This window comes from Caretta caretta, chromosome 3, assembly GCF_965140235.1.
Source record: "Caretta caretta isolate rCarCar2 chromosome 3, rCarCar1.hap1, whole genome shotgun sequence".
Classification (NCBI taxonomy): domain Eukaryota; kingdom Metazoa; phylum Chordata; order Testudines; family Cheloniidae; genus Caretta; species Caretta caretta.
This window is the reverse complement of record NC_134208.1, coordinates 190,179,729-190,202,758: the sequence shown is the minus strand read 5'-3', so window position 1 is coordinate 190,202,758 and position 23,030 is coordinate 190,179,729. Positions and strand designations below refer to the sequence as shown.

The following is a 23,030-nucleotide window of genomic DNA, read 5'->3' as shown; positions in this document are numbered from 1 at the left end:
AAATTAGGCACATGCTTAAGGATCTCATAGAATAGAATAGAATAGAATAGAATAGAATATCAGGGTTGGAAGGGACCTCAGAAGGTCATCTAGTCCAACCCCCTGCTCAAAGCAGGACCAATCCCCAACTAAATCATCCTAGCCAGGGCTTTGTCAAGCCTGACCTTGAAAACCTCTAAGGAAGGAGATTAAACCACCTCCCTAAGTAACCCATTCAAGTGCTTCACCACCCCCTTAGTGAAAAAGTTTTTCCTAACATCCAACCTAAACTTCCCCCACTGCAGATTGAGACCATTACTCCTTGTTCTGTCATCTGCTTCCACTGAGAACAGTCTAGATCCATCCTCTTTGGAACCCCCCTTCAGGGAGTTGAAAGCAGCTATCAAATCCCCCCTCATTCTTCTCTTTTGCAGACTAAACAATCCCAGTCCCCTCAGCCTCTCCTCATAAGTCATGCGCTCCAGCCCCCTAATCATTTTTGTTGCCCTCTGCTGGACTCTTTCCAATTTTTCCACATCCTTCTTGTAGTGTGGGGCCCAAAATTGGACACAATACTCCAGATGAGGCCTCATCAATGCCAAATAGAGGGCAATGATCATGTCCCTCAATCTGCTGCAATGCTCCTACTTATACAGCCCAAAATGCCATTAGCCTTCTTGGCAACAAGGGCACACTGTTGACTCATATCCAGCTTCTCATCCATTGTAACCCCTAGGTTCTTTTCTGCAGAACTGCTGCCTAGCCATTCGGTCCCTAGTCTGTAGCAGTGCATGGGATTCTTCCATCCTAAGTGCAGGACTCTGCACTTGTCTTTGTTGAACTTCATCAGATTTCTTTTGGCCCAATCCTCTAATTTGTCTAGGTCTCTCTGTATCCTATCCCTACCCTCCAGCATATCTACCTCTCCTCCCATAGAATCATAGAATCATAGAATATCAGGGTTGGAAGGGACCCCAGAAGGTCATCTAGTCCAACCCCCTGCTCGAAGCAGGACCAATTCCCAGTTAAATCATCCCAGCCAGGGCTTTGTCAAGCCTGACCTTAAAAACCTCTAAGGAAGGAGATTCTACCACCTCCCTAGGTAACGCATTCCAGTGTTTCACCACCCTCTTAGTGAAAAAGTTTTTCCTAATATCAAATCTAAACCTCCCCCACTGCAACTTGAGACCATTACTCCTCGTTCTGTCATCTGCTACCATTGAGAACAGTCTAGAGCCATCCTCTTTGGAACCCCCTTTCAGGTCGTTGAAAGCAGCTATCAAATCCCCCCTCATTCTTCTCTTCTGCAGGCTAAACAATCCCAGCTCCCTCAGCCTCTCCTCATAACTCATGTGTTCCAGACCCCTGATCATTTTTGTTGCCCTTCGCTGGACTCTCTCCAATTTATCCACATCCTTCTTGAAGTGTGGGGCCCAAAACTGGACACATATCCAGCTTCTCGTCCACTGTCACCCCTAGGTCCTTTTCCGCAGAACTGCTGCCTACCCTAGTCTGTAGCTGTGCATTGGGTTCTTCCGTTCTAAGTGCAGGACCCTGCACTTATCCTTATTGAACCTCATCAGATTTCTTTTGGCCCAATCCTCCAATTTGTCTAGGTCCTTCTGTATCCTATCCCTCCCCTCCAGCGTATCTACCACTCCTCCCAGTTTAGTATCATCCGCAAATTTGCTGAGAGTGCAATCCACACCATCCTCCAGATCATTTATGAAGATATTGAACAAAACCGGCCCCAGGACCGACCCTTGGGGCACTCCACTTGATACCGGCTGCCAACTAGACATGGAGCCATTGATCACTACCCATTGAGCCCGACAATCTAGCCAGCTTTCTATCCACCTTATAGTGCATTCATCCAGCCCATACTTCCTTAACTTGCTGACAAGAATACTGTGGGAGACCGTGTCAAAAGCTTTGCTAAAGTCAAGAAACAATACATCCACTGCTTTCCCTTCATCCACAGAACCAGTAATCTCATCATAAAAGGCAATTAGATTAGTCAGGCATGACCTTCCCTTGGTGAATCCATGCTGGCTGTTCCTGATCACTTTCCTCTCATGCAAGTGCTTCAGGATTGATTCTTTGAGGACCTGCTCCATGATTTTTCCAGGGACTGAGGTGAAGCTGACCAGCCTGTAGTTCCCAGGATCCTCCTTCTTCCCTTTTTTAAAGATTGGCACTACATTAGCCTTTTTCCAGTCATCCGGGACTTCCCCCATTCGCCACGAGTTTTCAAAGATAATGGCCAATGGCTCTGCAATCACAGCCGCCAATTCCTTCAGCACTCTCGGATGCAACTCGTCCGGCCCCATGGACTTGTGCACGTCCAGCTTTTCTAAATAGTCCCTAACCACCTCTATCTCCACAGAGGGCTGGCCATCTCTTCCCCATTTTGCGATGCCCAGCGCAGCAGTCTGGGAGCTGACCTTGTTAGTGAAAACAGAGGCAAAAAAAGCATTGTGTACATTAGCTTTTTCCACATCCTCTGTCACTAGGTTGCCTCCCTCATTCAGTAAGGGGCCCACACTTTCCTTGGCTTTCTTCTTGTTGCCAACATACCTGAAGAAACCCTTCTTGTTACTCTTGACATCTCTGGCTAGCTGCAGCTCCAGGTGCGATTTGGCCCTCCTGATATCATTCCTACATGCCCGAGCAATATTTTTATATTCTTCCCTGGTCATATGTCCAACCTTCCACTTCTTGTAAGCTTCTTTTTTATGTTTAAGATCCGCTAGGATTTCACCCTTAAGCCAAGCTGGTCGCCTGCCATATTTACTATTCTTTCGACTCATCGGGATGGTTTGTCCCTGTAACCTCAACAGGGATTCCTTGAAATACAGCCAGCTCTCCTGGACTCCTTTCCCCTTCAAGTTAGTCCCCCAGGGGATCCTGGCCATCTGTTCCCTGAGGGAGTCGAAGTCTGCTTTCCTGAAGTCCAGGGTCCGTATCCTGCTGCTTACCTTTCTTCCCTGCGTCAGGATCCTGAACTCAAACAACTCATGGTCACTGCCTCCCAGTTTAGTGTCATCTGCAAACTTGCTGAGGGTGCAATCCACACCATTCTCCAGATCATTAACGAAGATATTGAACAAAACTGGCCCCGGGACCGACGCGTGGGGTACTCCGTTTGATACCAGCTGCTAACTGGACATGGAGCCATTCATCACTACCCATTGAGCCCAATGATCTAGCCAGCTTTCTATCCACCACTCACGATCAGGGCCTGAGTGACTTAATATCCTAATAATTAGATTAATTTGTGGCATGACTGTGGAAGATAATGGATTTTGTGAACTGTGAATTGGGGTTGCAAGGGAGTGTAAAACTGGGCATGTATGTATGTATTTTGTGGATTATTTGGAAGAATTATGAGGAAAATTATGGGGGCATTTTTTGTTTGGGTTTTTTTTATAAGTGTGTTTGGAAGGGGCCTCAAAATAACACACGAAACAAACGTCTTGAGGAATTAAAAAAAAAGTACTAGAAGAGTTGAGAATTTTTTTCCTGTAAACTTTCATAAAAAACATTCCACCTATTTCAACTGGTGGTATTTATGGAATACATGCAGTACAAAGAATGACATTTAATGAAGTTAACAAAGCAAATCAGTAAAGAATATTTCACACACCTTCCATGATCTGTCTGCTCTTTCAAGGCAAAATTCTATTCAAGCCAACCGAAGAGTAGATAGCAAATATAATACACGAATACCAAAAGTTAGATGATTCACATTTTAAGAAAGATGTTAAATGAAGGGCATTAATGCATGTGTTGTATATGAATAGGGAACATTTAATGGTATATATATATAAAGCATTTTAAGAATCCTCTGCAAATTAGTCTGCATTTAGTCATTTTTCTTTTAAACAAAAGTTAGACAAATTATTGCTATTTTTTAGACAAACACATTGTGTCCTGAAAGATCCAGTTTGTCATGTCAACAGTCTCATTGGCTGTGATTTGTATATTAAAAAGATTTTAATTGCCCAGGTAAGTGCCTGCACCTGCTAAGACATTGTACATTAGAGCACTTTATTCTAATCTTTTACAATACAGAGCACACTTCACCCATAAAATTATTCTCTACACAATTATAGCTCAGTTTTGCTGAGGTAGAAAGTGCAACTTAACAGTTTGGTTTTACTCATTATTATTAAAATCATGGAAATTAGGATCATTAGGTAGCAGTTGTGTAGTTAACTACTCAATAGCCTGGTCATTTCTTTCCCTTTACAGTGAAAACAATGACAGAGATTTAAATGAATTTACATTGGCAGTATTCTCAATACTATTTGGTGTGAAATGTGTTCTAATCCCACAGAAGGTATTTTAGAAACCAGGGAATGCCTTGTTAAGCCTGGGACCTTTGTTACTACAACAGTTACGGAGGCCCAGATTCTGACTTGTGATCTGCCCATATGTAAGTTAAAAAATTCAAGCAGAAAAAGCAGAAGTGGAGTTTATATCTAGAATAATTCCTCATTGAAAATCCCCTGTAAGAAACAGCTGATGAAAAGCAGCTACCAATCTTATTCTCTTTAACTAGACTTGTGAGGTGCAGGCTAGAAAGGGGTGGGGTATTTGAAAAATGTTGCACTAAATGCTGATCAAATTATTCATCAGATCTGGCCATTTTTTCCTATTGAGAATTGTCTGTGATATTACAAATTTGTCTGTTGTTCATATTTGTTCATCAATCAGTTTTGAGCATATTTGTTCTGTGGGTTTTCTGTATTTCTGTATTTGATATTTATCATTCAATATTCGGCCTATGCGATTGGTCACCTAAGTCACATAGCATGATCCTTGTTCCCTGATTGGTAGTCTGAACCTTTATAAAGCAACCTGATGAAATCATCAAGGCATTAAACCTCACAGGTGATAAGCAGACCTAAGAAACTTTAAGACATTTAGAATCTTTTGTTTTCCATTTTTGCCAAAGAAAGAACACCGTACCTAGCTATGTATGTGGTCTCCAGAGTAGGGAACTGATCCAATGCTTACTTGAAGTTAATAGGAGTTTTTCTATTGACTTCTTTAGGCATTGGATTTGGCCCTTAAGGGGATGTTTACACTGCAGCTGGAAATGAGCTTCCCAACACGAGTAGATAGACTCGCCCCGGGTGGTAGATCTTGAGTTAGTGGCTAAAAATAGCAGCGTGGACGTTGTGGCTCAGCCTGCAGCTCAGGCTCGCAATCCCACCCGACCTGCTCGCATGGCTAGCTTGAGTCTCTGCCCAAGCTGCAATGTTTTTATGTCCACATTGCTATTTTTAGCACAATAGCTCAAGCCCCACTAGTGTGAGTCTGTTTACCCATTCTGGGAGGCTCACTCTCAGCTGAAGTATAAATGTACCCTGAAAAGCTCCTTTATAGCTTTCTCTCCTCTTTATTCAAAAACCAGGCTCATTTGGTATCTAGCAGACTTTACATTCAATTTTCCCTTGCCATATTTCCACCCCATAATTTGTGTAAGTGTGTGTATAGGTCCTGCTTCTCCATTGCCTTGAAGCTTGTGTAGTCATTTACACCAGTGGGATTGTGGATGTGAAATGCTGCCATTCTGATGCGGCAGCTTTTCACACATGTTTTGCCCAGCTGTCAGGAGTGTAACAAGTTATGGTTCTTAGGGCAGCATTTACTGGACCTCACTGCACATGTGCTACATTCTTTAATTGTGTTCCTTTTCTTTTTAAATGGATAATTTAATATTTGTGTTGTTTGCTGCATACATAAAGCCTACAGGATGGATTGTGTGGCTGAGCTAATGTGAACCAAAGCTTCTCCATTTCATGGATTTTGAGCACTGAAGTTTACTCTCACATTAATGCACATTGGTGTATTTTAACCTGTCGTATGAAAAGGGCCAGATATCCCTTTGCCTTTCATGGGTGCTGTGATGGGGTGGACTAGGCCCCGATGGAGACCTTGTGGCCCTGCTACACCCCACCCCAGAAAAGGGCGGTAGAGAGGTCCTCCAAGCTTCCTAGAGTGGCTGTGTGGGAAGCAGTCAATCGGGGCCCAGCAGATTAGTATAAGTAAAGCTGCAGGGCCAGAGTGAGTTCAGTTCCTTGCTAGAGCTGGAGGAGGGTGGATGGTTCTCTCAGCTGGCTCCTAAGACGCCACAAGGGCAAGGACCTGAGGTAAGGGTGAAGAATGTGTGGGGGAAGTGGCCCATGGAATTATAGCAGTAACTCAGTTTATTTAAAGGGACATTATGGACAGCTGCTACCTACAGGGTCCATGAGCTGGGACCTGGAGTAGAGGCGGGCCCAGGTCCCAGCCACTGGGAAAGTGGTTTGGATTTTGAGGCACCCCAGAAGGGGAACTGAACTGTAGTAGCCCAGCTGAAGAGCTGGGGCCAGAAAGACCCTGAGAAGGCAAAGACACTACCTCCAGGGAAGGAGTCCTGGGGCACTGCTCTATTCCGGAGCAGAGACAAACAGAGAGAGACATTATAGAGGGCACTGAGAGAGGACCCTTTTGGACTTGTACCCCCAAAAAGGGTTTGCTTTGCTTTTATCTCACAGGCAGACTGTGTATAACTTGGCCAGAGGACTGAGTCAGCAAAGACCCAGCAGACACAGGTAGGGAGAGAGTGCAGGCACAAGCTCTCGGCCAGAGGGTGCTCACAAGAGGTGAGTACAACCCTGTTACACTGGTACCAAGAGTGGGGTTTGTTCGGACTGGCCCCTGCAAACAAGGGGACTATGGAAGAACTGATAAGAGCTCTATGTAAGGAGACTGTTGCCCCCTTACTAACATTCAGTGGGGGTGTTTTAGTTGCTAGCTCCCAGTACTAAAAAGGGGGAAGGGTCGATGGGGAATCAGGACCCTGAGACTGACAGCCCCCAGGAACAACGGGGAGAGGCCAATGCTCCAGGTCAACCTGAATGACAGGGCGAGCAGGCTAATCAGGGAGTCAGGAGGCCAGGGAGGCCCCGTCCTCCGTGTGAGCTGCATTTGCCTGGGTCAGACAGAGTGGGGCCGAGCTAAGGAGAAAGCAGGGGCCCAAGCTAAGCTGGGGAGCAGAGCTGTGCCAGATCCAGAGGGACCGGAAAAGCAGTCCAGAGAGAGCAGACCCTGTCCTGGGAGCAGAGCTGCAGCCCCAAAGCCAGAGGCACAGCCCAGAGAGAACAGACCTGTCCTGGGAGCAGAGCTGCAGCAACCAGAGCCAGAGGGGCCAAAGAAGCATCCCAGGGAGCTGGAGGCAGAGCAGCAGCAGCAGTGCAGAGACAGAGTGGTGCAGCTGGGGCTGGAACAGTCCGAAGCTGGGTGCGGTGAGCAGCCGAGGAGACCAAGGGGGACCCTGGGCAGTGGGCCAGCACAAGGAGATGCCTAAGCCAAGAGGCTCTGCAGGCCAGGCTTGGATCGTAACCCCGACAGGGCGGGGGCGACACTGGCAAGAAGTACCACTTAGAGCCTGAGAGCGTGTGGCTACCACCAGAGCAAGTGTCCAACCCACAGCATCCCTTCACCACAGCCAGGGCCTGAGAAGAAGGCCTGGGACTTACAAGGAACAGACTGTGAACGGCCCTGACATTCCAGAGACACTGTTTGTGATGTTCCCTGCCACAGAGCGGGTTGATGTGTTTCCTTTAACCTTTCCCATTTTTCCTTATTCTTTTTAAAATTAATTGTTGATTAAATAACTTGCATTTGCTTTAACTTGTATGTAATGGTCAGTGGGTCAGAGAAGTGCTCAGTGCAGAGAGAGCACCCCGCAGTGGGGACACCCTAGCCCCTGTCCTAGGTGACCACAGCAGGGTTGGTGGTCGAGCCCCCCAGGAATCCTAGGCCCAGCCTTGTTGGGGTTACGAGGTCTCTGCCAGACAGGAGAGTGAAAGGGGAGTCCTCAAGGGCAGGGAGGCCACTGGGTAAAGGAAGTGGGAGTGAGGACTCAGATCCTTTCGCTAGCCCACTTCACCGAGGTAGTGCAGAAGCCAGGAAAGTTCCCCACAATAGCGGGACTGTTCCCCCGCTTACATAATTGGCGTCACAAACAGGATCCTATCCACAGGGTCCACCCCATTGGTTTACTGGTTGAGTTCTGGTAGCACTGTCCAAGCCTGGTCAAGAACCCTACCATGGCTGGAATTAAAGAACTACGGGCCCAGTTTGCTCAGCGCAGATTATCAGACCAAGCGGAGGCATTACAACAAGCTAGGACAGAACAGAGAAGCCTTATCACTGGCTAAGGCAGTAGTAGACCAACAGGCAGCAGAAGTTAAGAAACCCCCTACTATTTATGTCCCATGGGAGTGGAAGGTCACTGAGTTTGGTGGCTTCCTGACTAGACCAGGAGACATTAGAGTAGAGGAGTGGGTCAAGTTTGTGAAGATGGCTCTGCGTGTGCTAAGAGTATCTGAAAAAGATCATGTGGACTTCGTAGAGGAGCACCTCAAGGGCCAGGCCAAGGCCACAGTGAAGGTCATGGCAGTGGCAGACAAAAAAGATGTGGAAAAGGTGTTTGAACTCCTCCTAGAAGTGTATGGAGACAAGGTACCTATTGGAACCCGCCTAAAGGAGTTCTTTGAGCGAAAGCAGGAGCCCGGTGAAACTATCCGGGCATATGCATATGACCTCCAGGAAAGAATGAGCAAAATGGAGCAGCGAGACCCTCAACGAGTTCCAGACCCAGATACGGTTCTGAAAGAGCAGTTAGTGCTGGGGCTCCAGGGTGATTCCCTCTGCCGCAAAATGAAAAGGACGTTTAAGGAAGAGCCCAGTAAGAAGTTTCATGAACTCATGCAGGCTGCCATTATGTGGTCAGAAGAAGTGGAAGTTCCTGTGACAGAGACAGCCAAGCCTAACCCCCGTACACGAAGTGGGGGCCTAGTGAATGCAGCTGCTGGGGAAAAGGCCCTGCCCCAAACACAGCTAACACTGGAAAGCTTAAGTGAAGCTGTCCAAAAACTGGTGGTCCAACAGGGGAAGATGATAAAAGTGATGACTGAGTTAATGAAAGAAAAAAATCCCATTAGTATGTCAAAGTATCCAAGGGCACCGGGATCCTGAAGAACCCCACTAAAGGATGAGCTGGGAAGGTACATCTGTTACACTTGTGAAAAGCCAGGGCATACTAACCGGGAATGTCCACTGAGAAGGAGAACCAATGGTACACCAGAAGCGAGTGGTCCATCTACAGTAGAAGGCCAAGCAGTGGCAGAAGGATTCCTAGGCCTCTCCTTGGTGGAAAATCACTCTGCATACAGTGTTGAAAGGAATGTGGGCAATTCCAGCATATCTAGTGACTTCTGTAAGCGAGCATTTGGAAACTGTCTAACTGCTGAAGTATGTATAGCAGGGGTGAAGACTAGATGTTTGTTAGATACTGGCTCGGAAGTCACCACCATTACTGAGTTGCATTTTCAAAAATATTTGAAAGACAAGGAGCTGCATGCACAGCACACAGTTTGTACATCTAACAGCAGTTAATGGACTGGCAATCCCAGTGGTGGGATGTCTTGAAGCAGTCATAGACTACATGGGCCAGAAGCTGCCAGGGAAATGCATCTTCATCCTGAAAGACAAAGACTCTGAACGGAGCCATATGGGAAAAGGAGTCCCAGGGATTCTAGGGATGAACATCATTAGTGAGCTGAAGGAGCTACTGTTGCCAGAAGAAGGAACCAGGAGGATGAACCGTCATGGGCACTCCAAGAAGAATGCTGTGCTGAGTAGAGTACTGGCTCAAGCACGGAGACAAAACCATGCATTGGGCCCTGCGGAGCAGATTGGAAATGTTAAAGTGGGCAGAAAACAGAAGACTGTTATTCCTCCTCGGAGAGGGAAGTTCCTTGACAAACACTGCTGTGTATCAGAAAATACCAATAGATATCAAGCTCTTGTAGAGCCTACATCTGGGGTAAACCTACCTAATGGACTTCAGTCAGCCAATGTACTGACTAGTGCCATCAAAGGAAGAGTACCAGTGAGTCTTCTAAACTCAAGCGTGAAGGCTATGGAGTTACCTTCATCTGAGGGATCACCTCCTCAGGCTGTAATATTTGGGGAGAGGGGAGAACAAGTTACCTTTCCTCAGGAAAGATGTGGTGGGAGACTGCCAGTTCCAGTTCAAGCGGCATGCCAAGGGCTGATTCCTGCACAGGTGGCTAACTGAAGGGTGTTGCCAGAGAAGCATCAAGAAGCCTTGGATGAGGAGACCAATTTCGATGACTGGGTCAAAGGTGTCCACAACAGACCAAAGACAGCCAGCGAAGTTGCTCTCAGTACAACTAAAGACAAAGCCCAAAGTAGGAAAAGGACTTATGATCGCAAGTCCAGTGGGGCTCTCATCAGACCTGGTGACAGTGCACCAGTTCGTAGCCACAGACACCAGAGACGTAATAAAATACAGGACAAATGGGAGCTAAATCCCCACACTGTGGTCACCCACAACAATCCGGAACTGCCAATGTACGCTATCCAGCCTGAACAAGGAGGTCCTGAGAGAGTAGTACATAGGGACCAGCTAAAGCATTGGACTTTTAGTCTTACCAGGGCTCATAGGAGGCATAGAGCAGCATTTCCAGAGGAGACTAAAACCAATGGGGTAAACCCAAACCCTAACAAAAATGGCTAAATCCCTCAAGCTGACCCAGTTTTACCTGAGAACAGGAAAATAGAAAATATGAGTAACGAACCACCAGTTTTAAGAAGGTCCCAGAGGTCTAATAAGGGTGTACTTCCTCTTAGACTTAAAGATTATTATGTTATTGGTTCTAGGGAGTGTTTTAATGAATATTGTTATGTATAGTATGAAGAAGTAGATGTGAAATGTTAAATGTTCTTTTGACCATTGTTAATGGGTTTTTTATATGATATGATGTGGGTATATGTTGTTACTATGGGGCCTGGATGTACTGGTGTGAATATTGTGGCTGTGGCAGAATTTTAGCAAGGGGGAATGTAAGGGGACTGTTGCTCCCTTACTAACATTCAGTGGGGGTGTTTTAGTTGCTAGCTCCCAGTACTAAAAAGGGGGAAGGGTCAATGGGGAACCAGGACCCTGAGACTGACAGCCCCCAGGAACAACGGGGAGAGGCCAATGCTCCAGGTCAACCTGAATGACAGGGCGAGCAGGCTAATCAGGGAGTCAGGAGGCCAGGGAGGTCCCGTCCTCTGTGTGAGCTGCATTTGCTTGGGTCAGACAGAGTGGGGCTGAGCTAAGGAGAAAGCAGGGGTCCAAACTGAGCTGGGGAACAGAGCTGTGCCAGATCCAGAGGGACTGGAAAAGCAGCCCAGAGAGAGCAGACCCTGTCCTGGGAGCAGAGCTGCAGCAACCAGAGCCAGAGGGGCCAAAGAAGCAGCCCAGGGAGCTGGAGGCAGAGCAGCAGCAGCAGTGCTGAGACAGAGTGGTGCAGCTGGGGCTGGAGCAGTCCGGAGCTGGGTGCGGTGAGCAGCTGGGGAGACTGAGGGGGGCCCTGGGCAGCAGGCCCAGCACAGGGAGACGCCTCAGCGAAGAGGCTCTGCAGGCCAGGCTTGGATCATAACCCCAACAGGGCGGGGGCGACACTGGCAAGAAGGGTCCTACCACTGAGAGCGTGTGGCCACCACCAGAGCAAGTGTCCAACCCACAGCATCCCTGCAGCACAGCCAGGGCCTGAGAAGAAGGCCTGGGACTTACAAGGAACAGACTGTGAACGGCCCTGACATTCCAGAGACACTGTCTGTGATGTTCCCCGCCACAGAGCGGGTTGATGTGTTTCCTTTAACCTTTCCCATTTTTCCTTATTCTTTTTAAAATTAATTGTTGATTAAATAACTTGCATTTGCTTTAACTTGTATGTAATGGTCAGTGGATCAAAGAAGTGCCCAGTGCAGAGAGAGTACCCCGGAGTGGGGACACCCTAGCCCCTGTCCTAAGTGACCACAGCAGGGTTGGGTGTCGAGCCCCCCAGGAATCATGGGCCCAGCTTTGTTGGGGTTATGAGGACTCTGCCAGACAGGAGAGTGGAAGGGGAGTCCTCAAGGGCAGGGAGGCCACTGGGTAAAGGAAGTGGGAGCTAGGACTCAGATCCTTTCACTAGCCCACTTCACCGAGGTAGTGCAGAAGCCAGGAAAGTTCCCCACAATAGCGGGACTGTTCCCCCGCTTACATCTAGGCCAGCAGCAGCAGCAGGCTGCAGGAGCTGCAAAGCCCCGGAAAGGTGCCCAGCAACAGCACGGCGAAACCCTGGAAGGGTTTCAGCAGCAGCAACTCAGGATCACCAGTCTCAGTCTTGGCAGGGAGCTCGGTACCCACAACAGCATTGCCCCGGGTCCAGCCGCCACAGATGCTGCAAAGGAAAGAGTCAGAAGACCCCACTGTGGAGCTGTAGGTACTATGGACAAGTGGGGCAGGTGAGATGGGTTTACCCTGATACAAGCCCTGGTTGTAAGGCCAGATTGGTTGCCTTGAGCACCACTGAGACCAGTGAAAGGCAGGCTGACCAAGACACCTGGCTACAAATGGCTGAGGTCCAGGCAGTAGTGAAGGCAGAACAGAGCACCATTGGGACTCAGTTTAGGGCTTGGAAGGCAGCCCCAGAGACCATTTGTTTCCATTGTGGGGAAAATGGGACACATAAGAAGGTATTGCCCTGAGAAAACTCTAACTCAGGAAGGCAGTACTGATACTATCAGAGACCCAGGCCTCCCCATAACTGGCAAACCTGAGCTAGACAAGGAAGCAGGACTAAGGCCCATGCGATAGAAATGAGAGGATATATTAAGCAGTCTTGTCACAGGTTTTAGTCAGAGGGATTTCCAGGCCTGGGAAGTGTCCTGCATGATATCATCGAGTGAGTCAGGAGTCCCATGCAGATCACATGGCAAAACCATGACTTCCCACAGTTTCCTGCCACCTGCTGCTCCATTCCTCTAAGGGCCACTGAGCTCCTCGACAGAACTGCTCTGCATATCCTCCCAGCCACTTTGCAGCTCCTGCTTTCATGCATAATAGCAGATGAATGGATGGGGAAAATACATAGGCTCTGTCCCTTGATAGACCTTGGAATAACAGTCAGGTGACAGGCAGGTGGGGTTGAAAGTTTGAAATGAAAAAGATGACAGACATAGGATTTCTGCCCCCTCTCAAGGCTGTGATTGTGATTAGAAAGGAACTTTCTTTCGTTCGTCATAGTTTCAACACTGCTGGCACTGTTGCCATCTCTCATGATTTTGTCACGAGTCTCATGATGATTATTGTTTTCCTTAAAGCCCCAGCTCTTGGATTCAAGTGGATCTGTGATGATTTCAGCCTTCATTCTTAAGGAATAAATAAGTTTCTAGCCCTCATGGCTGTGGAGAAAGCTTCAAAATGTGACCCCAGTGCACCCTAAAGGCTTGAAAAGCAGAAGGCAAATAAAAAGAACACCACACCTATTATTTTTACATAATCTCATGATTTTTAAAGCCAATCTCATGATTTTGGTGAGCCTGACTCTTGATTTTTCAACATTTGGGGTTGGCACTACTGGAGAAGTGTTCCCGTAAGGGGTCCTCTCCCCCAAAAAGGACATGCTGGGGGTGGCAGGGGTGGGGTGGGGGGAGAGGCTGCGTTAGGCTGCCCTGAGGATTTGGAGATGGAGCAGATGAAGGAGGAGATAGAGCAGATGTTGTTTTTCCATGGGGAAAAATCCCCAAACCAAAACTAATTTTTCTTTTGTTAGTTACTTTTGTTATTGAACATTTCCCTATGTTCTTTGTTGCATACTCTTGTCTCAGTATCAATCTTGATGTAACAGCAAGTGGTAAAGCTCATTTGTCCTAGACTCTCACAAAGACCAACTGCAGAAATATTTTCTAAGTAACAGAGTGCTCAGTCTCATCCTTCCCAGATCTTGGTTTAATCTTCAAAGAATCCTTGCCCCTTTTTATCCATCCCTTTCTCTTTTTCCTGGATTCAGGGGGAGATTTTCAAAGGCATAAATCGGAATTAGGTGCCCGACTCTCAAACTGGAGTGACCCAGGACATTTCTTATTTGATACCAAACCTAGATCTGTGCAGGAACAGGAGTTTCCATTTTTCAGGAAAATCCATGAGTTTGGAATTTGTCCTCATTCCAAATTAGAACACAAACAAAAAAATTGGAAATGTCCCATGAATCAAAATTTTCTAAAACAAATTAGTTTCAAGTCAATCAAAATATTCTTTTTCAGTGAAATCAAAATGGTTCTAGTTTTGACTTTATTTTTATTTTATTTATTTACGATATAATACAAAAAATTTTAAATGAGTTTTCATTTTGAAAGGAAACATCAAAAGAGTACATTCCAATAAGGTCAAAACAGAACATTGCAACCTAATCACAACCCTTCATTTAGATTTTTTTAAAATTAAATTTTGTCAAAACCAACATGGGACTTAGTGTCAATTTCCAAGAAACGGGATTTTCTGATGGAAAATGTTCAGTCAGATTTTTTTTTACTGGTTCTAAGCAAAACCCAAAATTTTCCAACCGAAATAACGCCTCTACTTTATTCTCTCCCTGTTCCACCTTCAATATTTCAAGCATTTTGTACATTATATTGTTGTCTACAGTATACTGTATTTTGTGTAGGTCCTAGTTGCAGATAAGAAATAAAACAGAACTACAGTATAGTTGTTGGCTCTAATTCATCCCTCGGGTTACTCCATAGCTTCAATGGAGTTACTTCAGGGATGAATCTGACCCACTGTTTTTATAAGCATCCACTCGGGTTACTTGAGATTGCATCATGTGAATGTAAGCCAAACAAATAAATCATTTTATCGCAAAGTTGCTGCACACTCTGAAGCATATTGCTTTAATTATAACAGTGGTTTTATTATTTTGTTTGTAAATAAAAGGAAAGTCTCTTTTCTTCTTATGTATTTTGCTAATTGTTGTTTTCTTCTAGAGATAACCTGTCAATGAATGAAAAGACGCAAATAAGAAAAGAGAGAGAAAAAAGATTTTTTTCTATTATTTTTCCTTGCCTGTAAAACAGAAACAAACCTAGGATTATAAATATAGGTAGAAGTCTCTCTTTTAATGTCATTTTTGACCACTCCCTAGTCAGCTACTGAAATGTAAACTTGTGTTGAAATGTTCCATTTCCCTCCCCACTCAACTCTTTAATTAAAAAATATGTGCCAAAAATAGTAAGAATGTGTGAATGCTGGAAAGACATGGAGAACACAGGTATTTGTGGCTGGTAAGAGAGGCTGCTAGATGCCTGGGAAATGCAATGAAAGCACCCTGCATATCAGAACAGGAAGTATGATCCCTGGTATTATATCATGCAGCTAGTCTGGATCATATTTCTATCCAGTGGAGTAACTCCGTTAAAGTCAGAATGAAGTTATCAAGGGACCACATAGTTCAAAGGAGTCAAGGTGATGAACCCAGTACATAAACTGTGCCCTTGCACTGAGAAGTAGGCAACTATTCAAAAACACTTGATTCTGACAACTACCAAAACACTGGTGCTTGATGCATATATTGATGAGACAGGCAGAGGAGAAAGATGGCACATGGAACCAGTGCTGGCTCTTTGTGAGTTTCTTAGCAAGGCTGACTGGGTAGAGTTAAAATTAGGGATAAGCAAAATAGCTCATTCCATCTTTACCCACAGTGAGGCAAAGCTTAGCAATAGCCCAGCTCAGCAATTTGCCACCAACTGGAGCTGGTGCCTGGCCAACTGGATCTGGTGCCTGGCTATGGCTGCAAGCAGAGCTCTGTCCCTAAGCTGGCATGAGATCACTGAGAAAAAAACATACAAAAGGAACAGTATATATAAGGCCTGGCCTAAAACTGGTTGCATGTGTAGGGAGTTCCTTTTGGATGGCGGTTTTTCTTGTTATGGGCCAGATTGACTCTTGCTGGCAGAAGGAGATTTAACTTACATTTCCCTGCTCCAGCCTACACCGTTGCATCCCACTGGGATTCATGCAAAGGAGGGCAGGCATTTCTACTACCACCTGCCCTCTGTTATTGCTTCTCATTGGGAAAGGCAGTTTTAATATGCACCATTGGCTCTATGGGAACCCTGCCAAAAGAGACTGAAGTAGGGAATGCACTAATTCAATGCATTCCATAACCAGGCCCCATCTTAGCCAGCATGGCCAAGCAGTATTGACTTATCTGATGGCTTCCCAGTAGGGGGGTGCTTTGTACTGCCCCGTAGTGCACTTTTGGATGATGGAGAATCTGTGACTGGGAATCCCTGTGCTGAATCAAATCCAGAATTCTTTCTCTGGTGGGATTGCTTCCTTCCACTGAATTTGGAGGGTGAATGAGAATGGAGGGACCTGCTTTTTAAATATAAGGATGTTCAAAAAGCAGACTAGATAACAAGGAATAGTGTGTTAGTGTGTGCTGCACCTATCCAGGCCAGAACAAGTTCCTCATCACCTGTACTTCTATCCTCATGGACAACCAAACAGGGCATCTCATTCAGGGTATCATCACACCATTAAACAATATCACAGTTACTGAGTTGGAGCTCCATGTGGCTAGAGGTAAGCAGCATTAGTATCCTAGGCGTAGACAGGCTAGGTGTCTCCTACAGCTGCAAACTGGTATGAAAACTCCAAAATGGAGAGACCTTTGGCTATAGACCTCAAAGACACCTGGAGAAGAGGGATAACCCAGTGGCAGGGGCACTAACCTAGGTCTTGGGAGACCTGGAAGTCTCTGCTCCACCACAGAGTTCCTGTGTATTGTTGGACAAATCACTTAAATCCAGATTCTCAGAGGTATTTAGTCTCCTAACTCCCACTGATTTCAATGGCAGTTAGGCATCTAAATACCTTTAAGGATCTGGGCCTTTGTCTTTCTGTGTTTCAGTTCCCTGTATGTAAGATGGGGATAATAGCACTGCCTTATCTCACAAGGATGTTGTACACTAAAGATCCTATGGGGCTCAGATAACATTCCATTTAGGTACAATAGACTGATAGTTGCCGGGAGGATGCTGAAGTTAGCCAGCATCTTCAGGAACACTCAAAGGCAAGCCATCATCACTAGGGATTAGTTTACATTACATTTGCTCAGAAAACATTTTAAAAAAAAAAGTTGAGACTAATTCTGACATTTCTAGCCTCAGTGTTTTTAGGATTCTGCAGATCAGCGGCGGCCTGTGGCTGTGAGCTATGCAGACTCCCAAAGCCATCACTCTGGAAAGGCAGAGTTTTCTCAGCCCTTCTCCTTCAGACTGGAATCCTCAATATATTCATCTAGAGTTCTCTAACTGTTAATAGATGACAAGTTAATGCCTTGGAAATCTGCTGTAGAAAATGGGAACTCAAGGCTACTATTATTCCAGGGAATTCTGGATATAAAATTGACCCATCTTTGGTGGCATATAGGGAAAAAATACAGAGTGATCAGATCTTGTTTGAAGAGAGGCAACGTGCCATTTGGGGGAATAGAAAAAGATGGCCATCACAGTTAAAGGTAACTGCCTTTGAAAAGGAGTACTTGTGGCACCTTAGAGACTAACCAATTTATTTGAGCATGAGCTTTCGTGAGCTCACGAAAGCTCATGCTCAAATAAATTGGTTAGTCTCTAAGGTGCCACAAGTACTCCTTTTCTTTTTGCGAATACAGACTAACACGGCTGTTACTCTGAAACCTGCCTTTGAAAGTTCGTTGTTTTTGCCAATTCTGTGTAAATGGGCACTTAGACACACAATTTCCTTAAGTGTCCATTTGCATGCACTAATGTTGGATTTGCACTTGCAGCATTTATGAAACCACTTTTGAAAACAGGGCTCCTTGTCTTACCCTGGGAGAAGCTCTCAACATAATTGACTCATACCTGACTGCATTTTCCATCTTCATACTCATTTTGGCCTCTGCCTGCACAATCCCTCACCTCACAAAAATGGAGAAGCAGACTGCTGGGTAATATGAAGCCTTTCATTCATTTTCAAATTTACAATTGACTGATCTCTTTTTCTTCTACATACATTAAAGTAAGTAAGGGACAGTTGCATCATTTCTGTGGTGGGGCAGTTTTGCTTCAACAGAGGCATGTTTAAAAAGAAAGGAGAAAAAAGGAATCCTGAACAAATGCTGTTAGCAAAATAAAAGCAGTGATCTATCTATACATCTCTTGCTCTGAATGAGAACTCAGTATTAGTGTTCTGTCAGTGTGTTCCTTTTTGCTTTCTCTCTAATGGTGCTAGATAAGGAAAAAGGTTGTTACTATATTTTATAGTGCCAAAGTCAGTATTAGGGTCCTCCCAGTATAAACAGAGAGACATGATCTTTACTCCTAGGACCTTACAAATTAGTTTCAGACAAGATACAAAGATAAGGTAGTGAGACAGTGGAGAACGGTAGAGGAGGAAAGACAGGGATAACCTCAGGAGACATGGTCACTCAGGGATGCTAGTGCATAGTATGCTGGATTAATTTTTTTTTAAAAATACATAAAGTAAATGTTATCTGTGAAAGTATATGGAGAGAGAAATATAAAATGGATTGCCTTGCATGCCTTCCACACTATAATGACAACCTGGGTTTGCTCCAGTTTTAAGAATATTTTTAAAATTTCTGAATTACCTTTTCCTTTATTGAATGCCTTAACTAGGCTTGGTCAGTTAATAGAAGTTGCTTTTACAGTTGGTAGAGCAGCAGGATCTTATCTAACTAAAGAGCGGAGGAACCGGAATCCACAAACTAATCTGATGTGAATGTTGCAAGACTGCTGGCAGCACACAAATGTGCTCAGGAAGTTCTTTGAAAAGGAAGTTCCGGCTGGTTATGAAACAAGCACTTTGGTCTTGATTCTCATTTACACTAAGGCCTGCCTACATCCCTCTGGTAGCATAAAGGGGCCTTAAAGTGATCATAAAGGGCCTTTAAGTGGACACAAATGAACATTTTAAGGACACTTTAAGCTGCCAGAGTGGTGTAAAGGCAGTGTAAATTAGTGTAAATGAGGCTCCAGTTTATTAATGCTTTTAGTATCTGAAGAGTTACATATGTATCCAGATGAGGACTATGGATAGATATGGAAACTGCCCGCATGTATATGATGAGCATAAACATCACGGAGGAAGAGGAATTATTTAAGGTGCCTCAAAGGCATAATAATAAGGAATAATAAGGAATAATTGGATGAAACTGTTTAAAGGAAAACTTAGGGTGAATACCTGGAAAATGTTGAGTGAAGTCTGTTAGTTTGTGGAATAGTCTCACAAAGGGTATGGAGAAAGTGCCATCACTTGAGTCAGTTAAAACAAAATACTGTCGAAAATACCCAGAAATATAGTGGAGGGAACATACTTTAGTTGCCAGCAGGCTGGACAAGATGCCTTAATGGGGTTTTAGAATTATTCAGGGATTATTTGTTTTCATGTTTTCTTTTAAAATTGACTGAAACATATTCAGCCAAGTCTCACAAGCCCATGTTAAGTCAGTACTCTCACTGAAGCTGAATCAGGAAGAGGTTTAGGATCTGGCCTGCTGAAAAATGTCTGCAAGGAAGAATTTAGGAGAAATTAAACAGAACAATTCCCCCTCAAAATGTCCATTTCCCATAACTTCCCCAGCAGAGGAAAGGCTGGGTGTGGTTAATGCTCACTTCTAGTAAACAGCTCCTTAATCCTGATAACAACTCATTTTGAAGGAAACGATTGTCACTACAAACATAATATATGGATGGGCCTCTCTACTGGTAACTAATGGTGTCTAGCTGTGGAATGCCTCTATTCACAACGGAATACCTGCCAGTCATAGTATACACTGCAAGGTTCTCTCAGTGAGGTTCGTGGCTTGCCTTCCATGAGTACAATTCACAGCATTATGGGGAGATGAATACATTTCTCCAAGACAGTTGATATTTCACACCATGACAGTTCATGGTTAATATAGGGAAGTGGATGGTCTCTGTATATTTTGGCTTTTGAGGAAACATCCTACCAAATAATCTCTTAAGAATGATTGAGTTTTTCTTTTTTAAGCACTTAGGGTAATATTCTCCTTTGCTGTGCTGAAGTAAGGTCCTTACTGTTAATGTGCCTACTTGGGCAAATCCTTTATTCTTTTGCCAAGCCTCAGAAGCTGGGCATGACAAAGGGGTCCTGAGGTACTGGGAGATGGAATACTTCTCCTTTCCATGCCACTATTTGTTGTACGGCTGCATCTTTAGGCTTGTACTAACTAGCCTCTCCAGCATTTGCAATCCCTACCGTGTGGGAAATGACTGGTGGAGCCTCTTAATTGTGCATCCTAGGTTCCCTCCATCTCCTCTATTGCCCCACAAGTTGCTCCCCCACTTGCTTTTTATGCAGTCCCAGAATGCTGCCTTTCTCCATCACACCCTGTAGCACAATACCACAATGGTTCTATTGCATCAAGGGCCTTCAATGGCCATGAGTGAGGAGACAGTATTTGTCTAAGTGGGTGCTCATAAGAGAGTAACACTTAATTTTTTTTAAATATCATCATACGGTGACTACTTCCTTAACCTTATTAATTGGAGTAATGTACATAATACCTCCTTGCTGTGCAGGACATTTCTCTGTAGACAGTTTTCTAAATAATAAATACATACCAATTTTGAAAATTCTACAAGCAGTTTATCCCTAAAGGCACCAGAACAATACTATTATTATTTATACAAAATTCTACTTGTGTTGTTGAGGTTCATGACTTCCCCCATTCTTCACTCCCCAGCAAAAAGACCTATTATTCAAATAACTGTAGAGAAAGAAAAATATTTTTGACAGTGTATACCAGGCATTTGCTGCCCCCTACTGGAGACCCTGACGCCTGGGCACTCCTTGCTTGAAGAAGGTATACTTTTGGAGAAAAAGAGCAGTGAGTTCAGACCTCCGATAGTTGCCTAGAGAGGCCGCCCAGGAGTAGTTACTGCCCAAACGAGCAAGATGGTCCTCCAGTGGCTAAAAGGGCTGGGAGCAGGCAGAAGCCAACTGGGGCACAGTAAGTCAGATAAAAAGGGCTGGCTGCTTCTTCTAGGGGCCAATTGTGGATGAAGCTGGGACAGGGAAGGAATGATTTTCCCTGTCTGAACCTAAGCCACCCAGTCTGATCAGGGGCCTAATTCTAACTGCACTCTTTTGGTTGGACCAGTGAAGGACTGTTGTTTCTGTTACGGAATTTAAGGCTCAGGTGACCGTGTTGAGTTAAATATCAGTTTGTCTGTAGAATTCAAGTGAACTCACTTTGCAAGATGCCCCACTGAATCAGGACAGCCTATGACAGTATTTGATATATTGGGTTGCTCCTAGCCAGAAGAGTTCCCCTTTAAAATAAGAATAATTAAAGCTATGTTCTGTTCATATGCATTGTACACAGTAGCTCAAAACACCATTTACTTCCATGGGACCATGCGTGGATTGGGGTACTATTCAACCTGAATAAAGGTATCAGAATCTGGCCTTTAAGTTGGAAATACACCTTGTCACCATAGCCTTTCTCTTTAGTTCCCAGTGCTTCCACTTGGTGTGAAATACCATAAGAATGTCCTGGAGTGTTTTGGTATTACCACTCCCAGTTGGAACCAAAACTGATAAGAGTATAAACAAAAGTAACAAAAGCTGAGGTGGAGAAAGTGAATCTGGTTTGGATCAGTTCAGTCTGAGTCTTGGGTGAAGATTTTCTGGGCTGGAAACTTCTTATTTTTGATGAACCAGTACATCTATTGCTAATGGCAAATGAAAATAGGGTGGTTTTAAATTGGTGGGAACCACTGATGAGAGGGGACATCATGAATTGTGATGACCTACTTTATTTTAAAGGGCTTCCCTTTTGCCCGTAACTGTGGAACCCACCCTTCCACCAACACCTCTGTTGTCCAGTGTGTTTTACTTCAGAAGTAATAACTTCTGCAGGAGGAAAGGAGTACTAGTGGCACCTTAGAGACTAACCAATTTATTTGAGCATAAACTTTTGTGAGCTACAGCTCACTTCATCGGATGAAGTGAGGTGTAGCTCACGAAAGCTTATGCTCAAATACATTGGTTAGTCTCTAAGGTGCCACTAGTACTCCTTCTCTTTTTGCGAATACAGACTAACATGGCTGCTACTCTGAAACTCTGCAGGAGGATACCCCTGTGAATGCAAAACCTTCATTGAGGGCCCTCTTACTGTTGGGTTAGGTGCCTGGACAGATGTCCAAATATCAGCAAAATGCTGTACACCGTGCTATTCATCCACAGGAGGAGAGCATTTTCTGCTCTCAGCCCACTACTTACAAATGTGAAAACCTGCAGCCAGGCACATCTCTTTTACAATGCAGTGAACCTTCCAAACCCTTGTCCTAGTCTCTTGGAACCAAACAAATTACATGTCATAGCACACTGTATATCACATAAAGAATGTTTATAATGTAGGGCTGAGCAGAGCTTTGGAATGTGCTTCTCTAGAGCTGATCAAGTTGTTGACTGACAAGCTGCCATTTTCATGGAATTTTACAATTTGGGGGCCTCACCTATCCATGAGTGCAAACCTTAACTCCTTATCTTTGGCTTTTGACCTCAGTATTTTTTATATACAGTAACCATACATACATTTATCACCCAACTTTATGAACAGTGAAGGTTTATTACATTGCACTTAAACCTCATTTAACCTTTTCTCTGGAAGCAATACTTTCAAATAGAATTGTGAGAGTTTGCGAAATCCTGACTAGCAGGCAAGTCCCTTCCTGGGCAATCTGTGTTCACTAGCTTTCCACACTCCTACCGCTGTTTTTTTTTTTTTTTTTTTTTTGCCATCAGGCAACATATGTGGCCCGGTGAAAATTTAGCAGTGGGGACAGCATGTTGCTTGAGCTCTTTTTCACTTCAGGAGGAATAACTTTAGAAGGTTTATTTTAAAAATGACCTCTAGTTCAAGAATGAGAAGCCCCTTGGACATGGGAAGCAGATCTGAAAGGTGCCAGAAGACACAAATCATGCATTTATACACAAAATAGGTATAGCACAGGCAATGGCAAACTTTCTCCTGCCAAGACCCTCACACCTGTACTGAAGAGGGGGTAAAATATATTTCATATATATCCACAGCAATTCAGTCCTAGTGTCAAATCATTATCTATTACTTGTATTA

General features: G+C 44.7%; 1 long non-coding RNA gene across 1 annotated transcript in view; it reads right to left on the bottom strand.

The window, feature by feature from the left end:
• LOC142071645 (uncharacterized) overlaps window positions 1-23,030 on the bottom strand; it is a 100,229-nt gene that overhangs the window by 62,006 nt on the left and 15,193 nt on the right. The gene's annotated exons all lie outside the window — the stretch shown is intronic.